Source organism: Neofelis nebulosa, chromosome 2 (genome assembly GCF_028018385.1).
Source record: "Neofelis nebulosa isolate mNeoNeb1 chromosome 2, mNeoNeb1.pri, whole genome shotgun sequence".
Lineage (NCBI taxonomy): Eukaryota > Metazoa > Chordata > Mammalia > Carnivora > Felidae > Neofelis > Neofelis nebulosa.
In genome coordinates, this window is record NC_080783.1 from 133,425,229 (window position 1) to 133,445,701 (window position 20,473).

Here is a 20,473-nt window from a genome sequence, read left to right on the forward strand (position 1 = left end):
CTACACAGATCTGTGGAAATATTGCCACCTGGTTCTAGTGCTTTCCTTCATGCTAAATCTGATTATTTCTCTTACAAATGTAACCAATACTTTCTTTATGCAGGGTATATTTCTTACACACCCAAGCTTGGAGGCATATTTGGCTTTGCTAGACTTCATCTTTGTTATTATGAAAACTTCAGATAAATTCTTCAAATGATTCTAGCATTCAGCGGGTAGAAAAGGACCTAATGATTCTGTATTTTTAGTGGGGGATTGCTTGAGCCATCTTTGTCCCTGATACAAATTTTTTCTTTGCACTTTAAGGTATGTTTATAAATCTCTATTTCATTCTCTAATCCACCAACGTACCTGAGAAACTATCTGAATTATTCTTCTCTACATTGTGGTCAGATTCCTCCAAAGATATTTTTTTTACATAGGGTTGTGTACTTTAGTAATTTTTTCATTGGTCAAAACTGTGACATTGCCAAGCTGACACTCATAATTGTTTGATCTCTGCAACATGTTTTATTGCATCCATTTTCTTTTTTTTCCAAGTTTTTAAATTCCAGTTAGTTAACATACAATGTAATATTGATTTTTAGGTGTAGAATTTAGTGACTCAACACTTACATACAACACATGGTGCTTATTACAGCAAGTGCCCTCCTTAATCTCCATCACCTATTTCACCCATCCTCCTACCTATCTCCCCTCTGGTAACCATCAGTTTGTTCTCTATAGTTAAGGGTCTGTTTCTTGGTTTTCCTCTTTTTTTTTTCACCCAATGTTTATTTGTTTAGTTTCTTAAATTGCATGTATGAATGAAATTATATAGTATTTGTCTTTCTCTGACTTATTTTTCCTACCATAATACTTTCTAGCTCCATCCACATTGCTGTAAATGGCAAGATTTCATTGCTTCTTTATGGCTGAGTAATATTATACTGTGTATATATACCACATCTTCTTTATCCATTCATCAATCTCTTACATCCATTTTCTTATCTGGAATTCTCAGGTGTTTGCTTTCAAGCTTGCCTTTGTGTATAGCAAAATAGTAAAAAGGAAAGGGCAGCCAGCTTTGCAAATATTTATCCACTTTTAACATAGGTCATCTTATTTTTTGAACATACAATGTAAGTAGAATAAATACTGTTATGGGCTTAATTGTGTTCCCTTCAAATTCATATGTTGAAGTCTTAACCCCCAATACCTCATAAAGTAACTACATTTGGAAAGGGTATATAAAGAATTGGTTTAATTAAAATAAAGTCATTAGGGTGGGCCCTAGTCCAATATAACTAAGAAGGAAATTTGGACACAGACACATAAAAGAAGGAAGATAACATGAAGATGTAAAGAGAAGATGGCCATGTGTAAGCCAAGGAGAAAGGCCTAGAACAGATCCTTCCCTCATGACCTTCAGAAAGAACCAACCCTGAAGACAACTTGACTTTGGACTTCTAGCCACTGGAGCTATGAGATAATAAACTTATGTAAGTCCCCCAGTCTGTGGTAGACTGTTATGGCAGCCCTAGAAAACTAGTGTAGATACTATGTGTTCTTATTTATGTATCTATTTATTTTCGAAGTTTTTTAATTTATTTTGGGAGGGAGTGTGGGTTAGGAGGGGCAGGGGCAGAGAGAAAGGGAGAGAGAGAATCCTAAGCAAGTTCTGCACTGCTGGCATGGCTCCATCTCACGAAACATGAGACCATGACCTGAGCTGAATTCAAGAGTAGGACATTTAACCGACTGAGCCACAGTGCCCCAATACTATGTGTTTTTAGAATAGGAATGCCAGGGAGTATTGAAATCTGAATAAACATTAATTTATAGGCAAGGTTTACCATACTCTTCCAGAATTTTTTTGAAGTAAAATGCTTACTTGAACCATGGAAATATTGTTTGAGTGCTGAAGGCTCTTAAAATTGGGTCTGCTGTTATTATTTGTAATATTTCCTCTTTACTTTTAGACAAAATAAGTTTTTCCCTTATTATCCTTCACTAAAAATTCTTTATGGTGTAGGACTTATGAAGCTACCTAGTCATTTTTACTGTTTTCAATGTATCACAGGAGCAAAGTAATAAGATTTATATTTGAAGTTGGATTAACATTTGTAGTAGGTAGTTTGAGCAGATGAAGTCTAGCTGATTGACCCATACTTTGAAAATAATTTCCAACAAATGGTGAAGAATTTTAATTTAGTGGGGTCAGCAAGTCACATAACCTAGTAGAAAACAGCTTGTGTCATAACTTTAGTAGTCGTTGATAGCCCGTGAAGAGGGTTCAGCATTTATGTTGCCATAAACTCCCCTCATCTAGTGTATGTTGTAAGCACAGGGTTTCTTTAGGACCCAACAGGAAGCTGCTTTGGATTTCGCTGTAAGCTGATAATGACCAAAGGGTAACTGAAGTTTCTCTCTGCAAATCTTTGTAGAATCCTTTCTTTATCTTGATCTCTGCTCCTCAGTGTTAGCCTGAGCTCATGGATTTTCCACAAGCCAGATCTTCTGCATTTTGAATGGGTGAATAGATAAATGGTTAAAACCTTACTATGGAGCCTTGGCAAAGTACACTTAAAGTCTTTGCAGTCAAAAGTTCCACCCCCTGAGCTATACCATCTCTAAACAGAGATTCTTTGAATGGCTGCCAACCCTTGCAGGGAAGGATGCCTTTGTCGTGGTCCCACTTTCACTACACCAATATCCTGGTTTTTAAAAGCTGGAAATTACATTTTAAAAATAAATTAACTCTGGATAAACACTGCAGTGCAGTTTGGTGCAAACCAAACAAAATATTTTTGTGATTCAGAATCATTTGTGGGCTGCTAGTTTATAATCTCTGATTTAGAGGAAATGACACGTTTTGGGGAGGAAAACCCTTACTTTGGATACTACTGGCTTTGCCACAGAATTGATAGAAACTTGTCCTGTAAGTGTTCCACAAAATGAGCAAACATTTCTTTTTTTTTACTTTTTTAAAATTTTTGTTAATGTTTATTTATTTTTGAAAGAGACAGAGAGAGACAGAGCATGAGCAGGGAATGGCAGAGAGGGAGGGAGACACAGAATCTGAAGCAGGTTCCAGGCTCTGAGCTGTCAGCACAGAGTCTGACACAGGGCTCTAACTCATGAACTGGAAGATCATGACCTGAGCCAAAGTCATACACTTAACTGACTGAGCCACCCAGTGATCAAACATTTCTAAAAAATTGTAACTTGGATAAACAAGAAATGTCTTGCAATACTAGTACGTGAAGCCAAGCATCACGTGATCACAACTGAGCCAATGATTCTTAAAATTTGCTTTGATATACAAGTACTTTGGAATACAAGCATGTTTCTGGAATGAATTATGATCGCAAACCAAGATTTTACTGTATATGCTTCGGGAACTCTACCTCAGTTTTGTCATGTGGTAAATGGGAATCATCTGCTTTATTTATATATTAAGATAAACTGTTTTGATTGTTTTCTTCTTTCGAGAAACAAATAATGACTCTGAGGAGAATGAACACAAGGTAAGAAATCTTGGAGAGTGGATACATCTGGTCAATGCAACAACATTAGGAACCAAGGATAACTACACCACCTGCTAAAAGGTGCTCTGATTCTTTTGTAAGGCACACATTGTTTTGTTTGCCTAACCTCCTGATTTTCTAGGAATCATAGTTACTGATGGCCTAACCATTTTGTATAGTATTATCCTGCTCCCCAAGACACATGCCTGGTTCAAGGATGGGCACAAGAACACACTGAGTTGATGAATCCCTTCACCAGGGTTCTGAAATTGGGAGAGAAAAGAACATTTCCCTTTCAGTAAACATCAGTAGCTGTTAAAAGTTAAGCTTTAGCCTTTAGTCCAGAAAGGACAGAGACCACTAAGCAAAGAAAGTGAGAGAAATGAGAGGAATCCAGTGAAGTAGAGAAGCAAGTGCTGAAGGATAAAAGATCTTTGTCACCTCAATGTCTATCCCAATAACTGGACCTAAGTAGACAAGCAACATATGTATTATAAATCAATGAGTGATATAAATTAGATGATAGATTCAAAATTTCAAGTGCATAATTTTTGTTTTATCTCAGCACGATCTCTCTCTGTTGCTTCCTCCCAAAACAAAACAAACTAAAACAACAACAGAAAAAACCTGAACACCTCCTGTATAGAACCCATTCCATATGTTTAGAGATGGTTGACACTGCCCCTTCACTGCCAGAAAGCACCTGACCTGGGCCAAGTTAATGAGAAGATTCCTTTCACCATAAACAATAATTCTTACTCAGGGATGGTTCTGGGTTCAGGAATGGTGCAGAATACAAACTAAGCCAAGCAAAAGTAGAGTATTCACTAATTAACACATGGAAGGAGGGGTGCCTGAGTGGTTCAGTCAGTTGAGTGTCCAACTTCAACTTAGGTCATGATCTCACAGTTTGTGTTCAAGACCCACATCAGGCTCACTGCTGTCAGCACAGAGCCTGCTTTGGATCCTCTGTCCCCCTCTCTCTGCCCCTCCTCTGCTTGAGCTCTCTCTCTCAAAAAATAAACAATTTAAAAAATACATGGATGGAGAGCCATAAGGATATTAGAATGGAGCTACCAGAATTAATCTTTACTGCATGTACAGCCAGTCTGTGAATTAAGCCAATACAGTGTGAAGTTGGACAAAATGATACAGAAAGAAACCTCTTCATTTGAATCCCTGAATTTAGCTGTTTCTAAAAGTAGATTTGTTATCTGGTATGAATCAATGGTTTCACTTTCAACTTAAACTGGTTGAGTTGGGTGCCTGTCATTTGCAATAAATTACACCTAATTATAGAAAAATTATTTCAAGAAATGTAGAAAGGTCTATGCAAATGTTGTTTATTATTCAAAGCTTATTCCCCTTTGATTCAAAAAACAAAATAAAATAAAACAAAACAAACAAACAAAACCCAGATAAAATTTCTGAAGTATTTAGAATGCTGAAGTACTTAGTCAAATTTTTCATCCATTATTTCCAGGAGAAAAGGGCTGATTCAAGACTTTTGAAACATCAGTCCTGTTTCCTCGTGCAGCCACTCCAAACAAGCATGCATTCGAAGGAGAAGAGTTGGACTTGCCAACCTATAGAACAAATATATAGCCCACTCTATCAACCAGATTATCATCTCAAAAGTCTCCTTTTATAAAGAGCCACCTTGTTGAATTCACATGCCAACTTCTCTTATGAAGATTCATTAGTTCAGCTATGTGCCACATACCATGAGGCTTTGAGGGTAAAAGAAGAAAATAAAACCCTGGCCCAGGGAACTTGCAGTAAAATGAAAAAGATAAAGCAAGTTGGAGCGCCTGGGTGGTTCAGTTAGTTAAGCCTCCGACTTTGGCTCAGGCCATGATCTCACAGTTTGTGGCTCAAGCCCTTCATCAGGCTCTGTGCTGACAGCTCACTGCCTGGGCCTGCGTAGGGAATTCTGTGTCTCCCTCTCTCTCTCTGCCCCTCCCTCACTTGTACTCTGTCTTTTTCTCTCTCTTTGTCTCAAAAATAAATAAACGTTAAAAAATTGTTTTAAAGATAAAGCAAGTCAATAAACAATTATAATACAGTATGAGAGGGATTTTTATGAAAATCCAGAGGGCACTTCATAGGAAAGTGTTTCACCATCCTGCGGTACTCTGTGTGTGTGTGTGTGTGTGTGTGTGTGTGTGTGTGTGTGTGTTTAAGGAATAAGCCAGTGTGTGTGTGTGTGTGTGTGTGTGTGTGTGTGTGTGTGTGTGTGTGTTTAAGGAATAAGCCAGTCTTCCCATATACAAGTTGCTTCATGGTTATACATAAAGCATGTCTGGCAATTTTATTTATACTTGATCACTAAATGATTATTTCTTGAGGACCCAGAAGTCCAAAGGTAACCAGAGAACATGTGTTTACAAACCTGCTTATTCCCTAGGTTCCTTTTATTGTCTATTTAAGTTAAATTAATTGGCTGAGATTCAATATTATTTTTAGAATTTTAAGTGTAGTAGAACAAAGATATAAGTATTGAGTGGTTATTTCTGTGGAAAATTAAAAATTATAGCTACTATTTTTACCAAATACCCAGTAGTCTTTATTTTTAGAAGTTAAATTTCCCCCTTAGAAGCAATATTTGAAGAAAGAAATATATTTCAAGCACTATTTTTATCTCAACATCAAAACAGAATGGGACAAATCCTAGGAGAATTAAAGAACTATTAGCACATGTCTAACAAAGGGGGCTGGTTGAAGACCTGTGGCCCACTGGAAAGTCTGTGGATTTCCCAATGTAGAAATGTGGTCAGTGTCCTGATCATTGAAATTAGAGGAACATGCACAAAGGAAAACCATCGATGACCTCTTTGTCACACGCAGTTTCTACTTCTCCTGAAAGAGGTAGAAGAGCTTCTTGCATGCAGCAAGAATGCCAGCAAGCATCGGTAAGCCTGACATGAGGCCAAGAAAAGAGGAAACGGCCCCTCCAAGATCCAGTGGTGGGGAAATGTACACCCTGAACATGCCGCCTATTTGATTTCTTCATCTGGCAACTCTATTTTGGCAAATTATGATGTTGGAATATGTTCTTCTTGCTAATAGAATATCAGTGTGCAGAATCTTTAAAACCTGTGAATATACTGTCTGGGGTATATTCTTCCCGCATCTGTCAGAAAGCTCCATCTGTTTCACGCTGCCACAGGCACTGTCCAGTTCCCGCTCAGCTCCCTCCCTACACACCAGTTTCTTCTTGCCTGCCTTTCGGCATTTCGCCACCCCCCACACCACACACACCTAATTAATTCCACGTGGCTCTGATGATTCCTCCACATTGTCTTCATCTGACCGTGTAGCTTCTCTACTTGCTAATCCTAAAATTATCTTTGGAAAATCCCATTTGACTCAGAATAGCCTCATTAAAGAATTTAAGACAATTTTCTAAATGTGTTTTACAGAAGGGAATAGGAAGGAATATGCATATTAGCTTTGACAAGTAATGCGTTAGAACTCTCTTACCGCATGCTTCACTAGTGCATAGAGCCCGAAAAGCTATAAGCCAAAACATAAATTGTACATATAACGAAATCTTAATATAAAATAGCATGAAAGCAGGTATTAGCCTGTCTCCCAAAAGCTATGTAAAGCGGATGAACGGTCTATAAATGAAATGATAGAATTATAATCATGAGCAGTTGTCATTATCTGGAGATAAAATACAGAGCTCCATTTTTGGCTTTGCTACTAACAGATCATATACAAGTCAATTAACCTCTGTAAAACATGACTTGCTACCTTTCTATTTCACACCAGGGTTTTGAAAATTTGGATGAATATGAATTAGTATAGCTTTGTTTATTAAGTTGCTAAGAACCAAAAAAAAAAAATTGAGAATAGAAAATGTAACAATTATAGGGTGGCTGAGTGGCTCAGTCGTCCAACTTCAGCTCAGGTCATGATCTCCTGGTTCACGAGTTTGAGCCCCTCATCGGGCTCTGTGCTAACAGCTCGGAGCCTGGAGCCTGTTTCAGATTCTGTGTCTCCTTCTCTCTCTGCCCCTTCCCTTTTCACGCTCTGTCTCTCCCTCTCTCTCAAAAAATAAACATTAAAAAAAAATTAAAAATATATAACAATGCATGCCCAGGTGTGATAATCAAACATATGGCAGCATTGGTATTTTTTAAGGGTATTTATTGATTGCAGAATTTCTTTTATTTGTTGTGCTTTTTTGTTTTGTTGTTTTTGTTATTTGTTAGAGCAGCTCTTTTAAAAATAACTGTACCTTTATTAACATATCACATTAAATACTAAAAATGTTGAATTTAAATAAATATAGCAGGAAAATAAATTTTTACCTCAAAGAACAAGCATTGATTTACTTTTGTAGTTAAACCCATCTATTGATATAAATTGCTTAGCAGGAAACATATGTTGTGTTTAAAACTGATCTTACATTTAGAAATTTGAGCTGAGCTACCCTGAACCTTTTATCTAGGTTAACTTTTATTCTTCAAAGTTGTAAATGGTTTCTTTCAACATGTACATTCAAGGTCACCGGATACAAAAGTAAGACATCAGTATTATATTTTCTTCTACACTAGAATAAATAGGGTGTTGGGGGAAGGATATTTATTTTAAAATATAAAACTTTAATTAAAGGTGACCATAAAAGCTTTACTTAGAATCATTTGCAGAACATTATTCAATGTTGCCACCTTCAGGACATATTTAAAATAGCAATGAAGAGGGTAGGATTAAAGATATTCTTTCCATGAATAAACAAATATTCGGCCTACAACAACGATGCAAGGTTGACTACTTAGACATTTTAAGGCATCTGAACATCTGACTTTTAAGTTATTCTCATATTCAAATGGCCGAAGATTTCAACTAGAACATACCCTTCTAATAATCACCCACTGACAGATGTTTAAGAAACACTGGTTGATTATTACTATGTCTTAGACACTGTGCTAGATGTTAAAGATTAAAAAAAATGACTAAGACATATCAGCTACACTCAAGGAGCCCACATTCTAGAAGGGGAGTCAATATAAAAATTGGATATTCCAATTTGTGGTAAATGTTCTGATGGAATGTAAACAGACTGTTACAGAAAAAGATAAACTAAATGCCTCTCACTCCAGAGGATAAAAAAGAGCCAGTGAGAAAGGCATGGATGGAGGTGATGACTGAGTTTAGTCTGTTATCATAATAACTCTGAAATAATTTAGATTGTTTCCCCTTTTCTTCTTTCTATTAAAACAAATGGAGAAAGAGAAATGAATCTTTATAAAAAATGTTTGTTTATTTTGAGATAAAGGGAGAGAGAGAACGGGAGAGAGGCAGAGAGAGAGGAGGAAAGAGAATCCCAAGCACAGAGCCTGATATGGGGCTCAGTCACAGGAACTGCAAGATCATGATCTGAGCTGAAATCAAGTCAGACTCTTAACCAACTGAGCCACCTAAGTGCCCCAAAAAGAAAGAATTCTTAAGAACAGAACAAATATCATGTCTACTGGTATATACAGAAAATGGAGATTATTTGCTGAAATGTTATTTCATAAGTCACATAGATATTCTTACTTTTTAATTTCCTTTTTTTACTCTTTAAGAGATTTCTGAGTCTTCATGGAGCAATTCTGGAGGGGGTAAATATGTCATTTCTCCTGCTCATATTCTAGGTGTGAGCAATACAACAGGATTGCAGGTAGTTGTGTTATTGATTGGCAGATACAGTCTTTTTCAAATGCTCTATGAACAGAAAGAAAAAGAAAAGAAAAGAAAAGAAAATGCAGTATGGTGTCAGTGTTCCTTCCCATCATAAGAAAAACTTTTTTCAATCAGTTTAATATTTCCATTCCTACTGTCCCACTTTTCCACATAAATGTCCTCTGAAACAACTTTTCTTAAATTTATTTTTATTTTTGAGGTGGGTAGGAGCAGAGAGAGAGAGAGAGAGAGAGAGAGAGAGAGAGAGAGAAAGAATTCCAAGTAGGTTCCACACTGTCAGTGCAGAGCCTGATGCTGGGCTCAAACTCACTAACTGAGATCATGACCTGAGCTGATATCAAGAATCAGATACTTAACCAACTGAGCCATCCAGTCACTCCTGAAACAGCTTTCAATTTAAGTGGGTTACTGTTGTTATACATATGCATATATGAGATGTGTCTGTAAGGCAGTAAGATTATGAGGCCTATGAAGCCAGTCGGATGTGCTCTACCTGAAAATTTCCTATATCTCCATTACCCAAGGAGGATTTTGGTCTGCTCTTGACTGTAATAATTTCTTAAAAATGCCACTGTAGGATTTTTAAATAAAAATTATCATTATCACTACTACTATTGGAAATGGGATTATTTCAATCAGAGAAAATGAAATAGCAATGTTGATTGAAGGCATTACATTGACAGATAGGAACTTAAACTCACCATAGAAAACAAAGAGCCCAAGTAAAAGCAATTTATACTCAAGTTTCAATTTGAAAGAGAAAGAAAAAACAGGGTACAGTGTTGAATAATGTCTCATTTTTGTAGAATAACAGAAAAAAATCAAAATCTGAATTTAAAAAATATGAATAAAATTGTTCATATCTTTCCTGATAAAAGATCACCCAGGTGTGCTAATGGGAACACAGGAACCGGTTATTTTTAAATAACTTACCAAACTTTATTCAAATTCTAATACCCTCACAAAAAATTTTAGTTGCACATATCAGCAAACAATTCTCCTCCTGAGGTACTTTTTCTCCTGGATATAGTTGTCTTCTATGTAGCCACATCTTTCCTTCCACAAACATTCATCATGAAGATAGGTTGTGCTCCAGTTCTTTATGACAAAAAATGCAAACAATTTAACCTTAAACATCTGGGGGTGTTTTTGAACCAGAAAGTACAAAAAACATCTTCACAATAACGTCTATCACTTTTCTAGTGAGAAATCATAGTTTCAGGATTGAATGGGTGATTGCATATGTGGTTTCAAATGTGAATGTTTTAGTGCAGTAATTTTTTTTAAAGGAGCTGACAAGAGATTTCCTTCTTTTTATGTTGCCAAAATAATATAATAGATAAGATACATGCAAGGTAGATAGATGATAGATAAACAGATCAATCAGTCAATACGCTGGCCATGATTTTATAAAATGAAGGAATTTTTGACAAATTTTGACAAAAAAGTTGAAAGTATGTGATCTTAAATTAAGAACATTATATGATATTAGATAAAATGATCTTCATTTAAAACTCCCTGCATTCTTTTTATTTTCTACTCATTTCACCACAGAGCAACAAAAACTTCCTAATAGATAGGCTCTGGTCTGTGTCAAACCCATGAGAACAACAATCTATTTCAACTCTCATTCCTCCCTGGTGAGGGTTCATCTAATATTTCTGTTTACATTACATTTGTACTTATAACCGTTTCCAATTTTAATTCATGGAAAATGCTTAATTTTTAAAAACTGACAGCTTAAAGTTATTTTAATTCTTTTCCATGTTTGCCCTCAAAAATAGCTTAAGTCTCAGTCAAACACTCAATCATATATGTTTAAAATCAGTGAACTTCAGTTTGTCTATTTGAAAAATAGAAATAGGATTCACTCATTCATTCAGAAACAAGATGCAGATATACATATAGAGTGCAATGACATAATTTCTATCCTCAAGATTATGTGAAGAAAATTATATCTCAGGTATTTAGATGGATGAAATGTGATAAGATTTAAGAAGAATTTTGCATCAATTCTGATTCAAAATTATATAATTAATATTGCACAAAACATATGTAACAATATGGCCAACAACCTTAAAACACTTGCTATATTCTCTGAAGCTTGGTTGCCAGTTAAAGCCAAGGAAAGCATAAATACATTTCCTGCTCCCTCCTTCTGTCCCTGTTTCTGACATGTATGCAGAAACAAGAGTCTTTAGATTCCAGGACTGTCTCCTTTTTCTCCCCTACAGTTACAGTTCACTCTGGTGAGGTGCTGTTGAAGTATCTTATGCACACAAAGTCACCACCCCTGTTTTTGGACTTTCATCTGTTGACATCATCTCCTGATACTCACAAGGCTCCTGTTACCATGTCAGCTCACCAGAGCCCCGTTGTGTTCTCACAAAATGAGGTGAATCCCACCCCACCCTGATCTACCAGTTACTTGGGCCCCCAAACATGGCTTTCTACTCAGCCAAAGTCTTCAGAACATTAACAAAGCAGCTCATTATAAATTAATATATCATTATATATTATATTACACATACAGAAAGGTGTACACAGCATATATGAGCAGTTTGAAAATAAAAAGTATATATACCAGTTGCCCACTGGGCTGGTTTCCCAGTTATGGAATCTGTTGGGCCTGCTCTGGCTACTCACCTGCCCATTAGGAAAGGAGTTCAAGGAACCACGGGAGCACGAGCACATGAAGCCCTAGTGCCCACTTCTTTGAGCACCCAGGACCCCACAATTCCTTGCCCAGATGTCCCTGACCTTGCTTCTGAAGCCTGATCTGACTCTTTCCCAGGTCAGATACTACCAGGATGTGTCACTCTAAACCCCAGGAGTGTTCAAGAGACAGATACTTAGGGGAGGTGTGGGCAAAGCTTAACTAGAAGTGTTGTGATACCCTTTGCAATGCACAGACCTTAGGGGGGACCAGAACTGAGTGGGCCACTATTGGGATGAGCCAGAGGCCATGGGTCTACAGTCTAACTTTTTCTACATCATTATGTTAGAGCATAGAATTCCTAAATTCAAACCTTCCTTTTGGATCACGAAGAAGATATATGTTTCAAGTTAGGAATAAGCAGCAATTTTGCTTAATGGTTTGATAATCTTGATACTGTTAGGGAATAAATAGGCATGTACAATTGATGTTTACTAAACATGGATGAGTCTCTTAATAATTAAGCTGGCTGAAAATGCCAGGTAAACAAAATGAGTAGATACTGTATGACCCCATTTATTTAAAATTCTAGGCTTTCATTTTTCTTGAATGAATTCCTAGTAGTGGAATGGCTGGATCATCTGGCATGTATGTGTTAAGTTTTTGAGAAAATGCCATGTTGTTTCCCAAAGTAGTTGTATCCTTTCGTGTTCCCACTAGCAGTGTATAAAAGTTCTAATGCCAGTTCTTTCATGTCCTTGACAACATTTGGCATGACTAGTCATTTCATTTTAGTTATTTTACTAGATGTGTAATGGGATGTTGTTGTGGTTTTAATTTGAATTTCTCTAATTACTAATGATGTTGAGTATCTTTGCACATGGTACAACACTGAGAAAAAGTGGTGAATCATTTTGCATTTATTTAGATTTTTATTATGGTCCAGAATAAAATGTATCTTCTTAAAAAGTTCTGTGTCCTCACACAGAAAAAAGTGTGTATTCTGTTGTTGTTATGTAGAGTGTTCTATCATGTCACATTAGGTCAAAATGGCTGATAGTGCCATTGAAATATTCTATATGCCCAGTGATTTTTGTTCTCCTTATCCTACCAATTATTGATAATGGAGTATTGAAATATATCTTTAGAAGTGTAGATTTGTATATTTATTTTTGTAGTCCTGTTAGCTTTTTCTTCATTTTTTTGAAACCTGTTTTCTTGTTTGTTTTTGTCCATAAAAGTTTAGAATTGTTAAAAACCTCCTGATGAAGTCATCCCTTCATCATTGTTGAATGGCTGTTTTAATCCTTGGTAATACTAATGCTTTGAAATATACTTTTTCCAATATTTAATTTAGCCACTTAAGCTTTATATATAATGAAATGTGAGGTATATATAGGTCTTATCCTTTTACTTTTAATGTATTTGGTTTCTTTTTATTTGAAGCATGTAAGTACATTTCTTATAGCACCTAATTATGCTCTTTAAAAAAAATCCAACCTGGGGTGCCTGGGTGGCTAAGTTGGTTAAGAGTCTGACTTCACTTCAGGTCATGATATCACAGTTCATGAGTTTGAGCCCCGCATCAGGCTCTGTGCTGACAGCTTGAAGCCTGGAGCCTGCTTCTGATTCTGTGTCTCCCTCTCTCTCTGCCCCTCTCCTGCTCATGCTCTGTCCCTCTCTGTCTCTCAAAAATAAATAAACATTGAAAAAATTAACAAGAAAAATCTGATCTGACAATCTCTGTCTCCTAGTTGGAATATTTAGACCATTTGGTATATTTGGTATGTTGTTATTGACATGATTAGAGTTAAATCTATCATATTGTTCTTTGTTTTCTATTTGTACTATATATTTTTAATTTACCTTTTCTCTTTTTCTGCCTGCTTTCAGATTAATTGAATATTTGTATTACTGTATTTTATCTGTTAGTTTATAAGTTAGTATCTGTTTTGTTAATTTGTGGATGCTTTAAGGTTTATTGCATATATCATTAACTGATCACACTCTAGTGATATTATACTACTTGATATATAGCATAAAAATCTTAAAATTTTATACTTCTTTATCCATTATATTCCTGATGACTGTTGCTCAAATTCTATATGTGGCACATGAAAAAGTTTAGAGATAAATTAGGACTCTGAGTGTTAAATTCTTCCAGAGATATTTAGGCTAGGGGAATACCTCCTTAACCCAATCTGAATTTGAGCTGATCAGAAGTTGGTTTGAAGGTAGGTTTTGATCTATTTCTGGTTTGCTCTTACTCTTTAAGAACAAACTTTTAGGGGTCTCACTTAAATGCCTGGGAAGCTTATCAAGGCCTTTATTCCTTAGTGAACTCTAACTTATGAATATTGACTCCTTAGCCTGAAGGAACAAGAAAAGCTTTGCTCAGTTTCTTAGTCCCTTGGCTTAAGAATTCACAATTTGTCAGGAGAAAGATGATGGCAAACATCAGAAACATCTCACTGTGCTTCCCTTCTTTTGAGAATCCTGAACCATCAAGTCCTCACTACCTTAATAGTTTGCCAGTGTTTCCAAACTGAAGACATACTTTTGTTATGTTTTGTGTTGTATCTAGATTTTCTCTAGATGTTCTAATTGTGCTCAGCCGGAGGATTGGTCTATTGAAAGCTAAATTTCTGTGACCAAAAGCAGATGTCCCCTTTGTTCTGAAATTTCCCAATGACTTTCATATGCCATCCATTATTCTGAGTACTCAGTAGCCATTTCAGTATGGAAATTCATAGCATTCCATTCTGAAAGTTTTCTTGAATAATTTTTTATAACAAAATCCTCTCCAGTTTCTGTTTTCTTTTTTTTGAATTACCCATTACTCAGATATTGACATCCTGAGTAGTTCTCATAGTTTTCTTATCTTTTCTGTAGTTTCAATCCCCATCTCATTCCAGAGACCATCTGTTGAAATTTCTTCAGTTAGTAGAGCTTCAGATTTCAGTTGAATATGTAAAGTGGGGGAATGTAGGGATATAATTTCTTTCTTCTTATGTATGCTCGGGGAAATGTCTTTAACTTTCTTTTTTGAGCTCTTCTTTTGCATCATTTTCATTTCTACTATTTTAAAAATTAATATCCAAGGGGTTTTTTTTCCCTTTGGATTTTTTAAGCCATCTTTATTTGGTCCATCAATGTATTAAATTGTCTTGTCTCTCTAAAAATATTGCTAATAGTTGTTCTTTTTCAGTTTTCTTCCCCCTGCTAATTTGATGTGTATGCGTGTATGTGTGTGTGTATGCACATATTTCAATATTCTATGAGAAGCCTTAATTCAGAGATATTATAATACTTGGCTTATAACAAAAAATGAGAGAGTTAAAAGCTGATTGGTGGTTTTGTCATCTGTCAACTTTTGAGCTTTAATAAAGTGTAGATAAGCATGTAAGTCATTGTCTAAACTTTTGAGATTAAGGAGGCACTGTTTATACTATACCAATATTACAAATATAAATTAAGATTGTGCCAGACAAATCAAGATGTATGTTGATGCATTTATTAGAGAACTCTACATCTTTAAGTACCTTTTTCGAGACTGGTGAAATTCCCTACACAACAATCTTTAAAACTTTTTGCCTGTATTCAAATTTTTTTTTTAACGTTTATTTATTTTTGAGACAGAGAGAGACAGAGCATGAACGGGGGAGGGTCACAGAGAGAGGGAGGCACAGAATCTGAAACAGGCTCCAGGCTCTGAGCTGTCAGCACAGAGCCTGACGCGGGGCTCAACCCACAGACCGCGAGATCATGACCTGAGCCGAAGTCGGACGCTTAACCGACCGAGCCACCCAGGTGCCCCTTTTTGCCTGTGTTCAAAGATAGAGGTAAGAAAAGTGGACTGAGGATTCTCTATATTCCCATTCAGTATGTTTTAAAAAATTAATTTCCCTGTTTTTGAAATGGGACCCACAACCTCAATTCTGTATCATGCCCTAATACTCAGCTCAAATCATGTCTGTTGAATTTTCTCTAGTGAAGCATCATATTTCTGTTTGGGTGTGTTAAGTGGGAGAATATATGTATCTAACTTTTCAAGTAGTTTTCACCCCAGTTTTCCATATTTTAACTCATGTCCAATTAATTCCCAGTCCCACAGGACTTGCTGTCTCAGTAGCTGAGGGTTTTGATTATTCTTTAGTGTGAATCAGGGTGATTTTACTTTTATTTATTGCCATCATGGGATTTGGTTTTATTTGGATGCTAGGTCAATTGACACTCCTCCATCTACATTTTCTAGATTTCAAAATTTTGTCTCTGCCCCTATACTTTTGTACTTGTTACTTTATGTGTTTAAAAAATGTCTTCACTGTAGTTTTAGTGGAGTTTTAAGAGGGGGAAAAATTTTATGTGTATTCAGTCTATGACATTAATTTCAAAATGTTCTTTTTATTTTTGCTGCTGACTCTACTTCTCAGAATCTGGATATAAATTTGAGAGAGATAGAACAGACGGCAATCTGACTAAGAAACAGAGTAGAATTCCTTATTAAAATATTCATAACCCTTTGACCTTAAGGCATTTCTTTTGGACCCATTTTGCCCTCCTTTTAAAAGCAGTCCTTTCTCAAGTATTTATCTGACATCTTGATCAAGCCATCCTTTTATAGGTGTACCTCACACATCCTCCAGTCTTGTAAGATTTTAGGATAAACACAGCTTAGACTAGAGAAAAGATCTTTGCTTATTTTAAGAATGCTGTTATATGTATAATCAGGTGATTATCTCAAAGAAAATCACTAATTCAGCAAATATTTACTTAAGGTTTTCTATATGGAAAGCATTGCATTGGGTCGTCATAATTCACAGGGTTATTTCATATATTAGCAAGTGAATGAATTACCATAAAGCTAAGAATTAATTGGAGACAAGTGCATCTAAGCATTAGAGCCAGAGGGACCTCAGGGACTATGTACTCTTCATTCTGTAGGTAAAAAAACTGAAACACTGAATGGTTTAATGATTCAAAGAGCTGCACCCTTATTGGGGATTAATGAAGTGTCCTAGGGGATTTCTACTCTGGCCAACCCAAATTGAGAGTCAATGGAGTAATTTGGGAAATTTCTACATTAAACTAGAAAATCAATTGCCTATGGTATATTAGCTAGCATCTTGGGTAAAATATAATCCTTATGTTCAAGTGAGTTATCAAATCAATTTTGAACCCACTCCAGATGCATTGGCCTCTAAGCTCCTGCAGTCAGTACTGTAATAGCACAAGTCCTGCTGTATTAGCCAAAGTGCAAATGCCCATTTAAAAATTACTCATCCTTAGTGAAAATGGCCAAATGTTGAAAGTTATGCTATACATTACACATGCATAGAATTTTACTGCAATTTGGTCTGATTGAAGATTTAGGTAAGACTATTCTGCTTTTCTCTTGTAATCTTTAAGTCAATAAGTTTTATATTACATAATATTCATCTGTCTTCTTAAGATCATCTTCTAGTACTTTATACATTGTTGGATGGTCACAGGAACAAAAGTATGTCACCATTCAGAGAGATGCTTCAGTGCCCCAAATAGTAACTTCATTAATGTATGGACAAATGCATACTATCAAGGAGGAGTGTTGTACAGGATACACTGACACTGGTGTAGTGAATTGGAATTAGACAGTCCCTAGGTCACTTTCTAATTTAAGTTATTAATTTTTCAAATAATGTTATAGTGTAAATCAATATTTTCAAAGCTTAGAAAAAAATATAAGAATGTGTTCTTCATTGATGCTTCATTAAGATGTATTTACAGATATATTACTCTAGCATCTACTTATTTTATATTTAAACCATCATAATAAATTTATATTATACCTATATAACAAAATATGTGCTGTATACCTATACAGCATAAATGTACTCATAGTAATGCTACTTTAAGGCAAATATTGCTACAGCACACAAACATATATACCATATATATATAAATATCATATGTATATATACCATATTCATACAAAGAAAAATAAGTTCTGATGAAGTTGGATTAATAAATCAATGTGATGATATTTTTGGAGGAAAGAAGTATCTCAGAGAATGTTTATTCACTCCAGGCTACCTAGGCATAGAATGAAGAGGCTTCAATTTGTTTGTAAAAGCAAAACCACTCACTTTAGAGTAAAGACCATTACACACTGAGAAGTGAATCCCTTGAGTGCACTCCACAAAGTCAAGCCCTCATGGCTGACAGGTTGGTAGATTCCAAGTCAGCATGATGCAGGAGCTTAGTGACCTTTAATTCCACAGACACAAAGGACTTCTATCTAGTTTCCTAACTCCATGGCTTTCAGAAATGAATGCTTGAGTACCCTTCTTTGTGCCTCAGCTGCAATCAGAGTCATTTTATGCCCCTAGAATACAGTTTTAGGTTGATTGAACACATAGTAAAAATACCCCAGATGTTTCCATTGTGATAGCTAAGAAACAGTTGACAAGTGCCTTTTAAATTGCTTTTTGCCACACTGAAAGTTTTGAGATATCTGTCCTTATCTTATGATAAAGTATCATAGTTTATGAAACACACAACAATCAATCCATAAATGTTAGTGAATTTGTTAGTTAAATGTCATGTACAAATTGTTCAACTAGACTCTGAGCAGGATGAAGTGCCATTTAAGGGATAAGACAAAGGAAAATAGAATTAATATCACAAGGCCTTAAAGGCATTAAGTGGCTGGTAGTTGCTCAGTAAAAGAAGACAGAAAAGAAGCAGTCTAAAAGATTGAATGGGATAAAGGACTTGAGTTGTGCTTTCCACAGAGGAAGAATACCATTAACAAGGGAAGCAGAGGTGAGAAAATACAAGAGTTTTTTTTTGATGGTCAGAGAATGGAGGAAAGGTAAAGTGAACAGTCAAGAGGGAGAGGACCTGAGCCTCCAAGTGTTGAAACAGTACAAGATAAGAACAAAAAGGAGCTGTGATCTGTATTGGCATGTTCCGGCCACACACAGAGGTTTGGACATCTTTTGGCAGGTAATGTGACACCATTAAAAGGTTTCCAAAGAAAATTTAAGACATGATCATACTTTAGTTCTGTACAGAGAGGAGGTGACAGTAAAGAATAAAAAGAGGAAGTCCATCTAGAAGCCCTTGCAACAGCCTAGCTCCCCAGGAACAAGGGTCTAAACCAGCAACAGTGAAATCAGGAGCACAGATGAGGCGTATGTGAAGACACCCAAAGTTGTTGGCTAATGGCATTGTGAGAAACCAGGGAAAATTTAAATTGAAGATGACAATGGGATATTAAATCTTACAAATTTAGAGAAAACATAATTCAAAAAAGAAACCCCACAGTGCCTGGGTGGCTCATTGGGTTGAGCGTCAGACTCTTGATTTCAGCTTAGGTTATGATCTCACGGTTCATGAGATCGCGCCCCACACTGGGCTCTGTGCTGATGACACAGAGCCTGCTTGGAATTCAATCTCTCCCTCTCTCTCTGCTCCTGCCCCTGCTCACAGTCTCTCTCTTCACAAAATAAATAAAATAAACTTAGAAAAAAGAAAAAAAACTTTAGAAAAAGCTATGTAAAATAGTGTTTACAATTGTAGGCACTGGAATGTAAATTATTTGAATTTAAATTGCAGCTCCACTACTGATCAAATTTGTGATCTTAAAGAACAGACATCTCTGTGCTTCAATCTCCCCATCTGTAAGAGAGCTCATTAAGTATCTACCGCAAAGGGATGGCATGAACACAAAATGATATTATGGATGCAAATAAGTGTTGCCTTGCATATGATAAATATAAAACACTATTATTAGTAATGTTACAATATTTCAAGCACAGGGGATTACTTTTATATATGTTGAGTTTGGGGTAATATTAACATCAAATAGGCAATTAGAATAGTGATCAGAACTCTGGTGGGAAGCAGGCAGGTGATATAGGATGTTGTTGTTTAAGCCCATAAATACTTGAAACTCTTAGAGTTAAGAAAAGAATAATAGAAGCTCCATTTTCTAGTCTCTGAGACCAAACCTGGACCTGTTGGGTGAGTCCCTGGTGCCTTGAAATGCCGTATAAATTTGTGAATCACCAGGCCACAGATGATTTTACATCTAACCCAGGTTTCACCATCAGAGCTTTAAAACAAGAACTCAACATTGTTCTGAAATTGGAGAAATCTTTGAAAATCATGGTCAGTTGTACAAAAGTTCAACAACTAATGATAGACAAACGTACAAATTGTCAAAGAGGAAGAATATTGTAATTTGAGAGCTATAAGCCTATAAATTTGGTGTTTATCCTCAGGAACTTTTACAAAAGTAATTAAATAGAGAATTATTAAACCTATAAAAAGATGTGAACATTAGGAGCCTGGGTAGATTCAGTAAGCAAATCCCAGACTAACATAATTTGAGGTTTTTAGGAAAGTTGTCCAGAAAGTTCACAAAGATTTTATAAATTTGGGTATTTAAAAGAACTCACCAGAATACAAAAGGAGTATTCACATAAGGCTTTAATATAAAGGCAAAGGTTTTATGCAGTGCAGACAAGAAAGAGAGTGCAGGCAGGTACTGAAGATCCTTGAGACATCCCATGTGCAAGCTCCTAAAGGTCCTTATTAACATACCAAGGGGCTTCCTGTCCAGATT

General features: G+C 36.0%; 1 long non-coding RNA gene across 1 annotated transcript; it reads right to left on the reverse strand.

The window, feature by feature from the left end:
- Positions 1 to 10,120: 10,120 nt before the first annotated feature.
- Positions 10,121 to 11,690, reverse strand: LOC131504283 (uncharacterized). Its single transcript, XR_009257900.1, has 2 exons — positions 11,282 to 11,690; positions 10,121 to 10,304 (listed from the first exon to the last, which is right to left on the reverse strand). It is a non-coding gene; the product is annotated as an uncharacterized LOC131504283 (long non-coding RNA).
- Between the last annotated feature and the right edge of the window lie 8,783 nt (positions 11,691 to 20,473).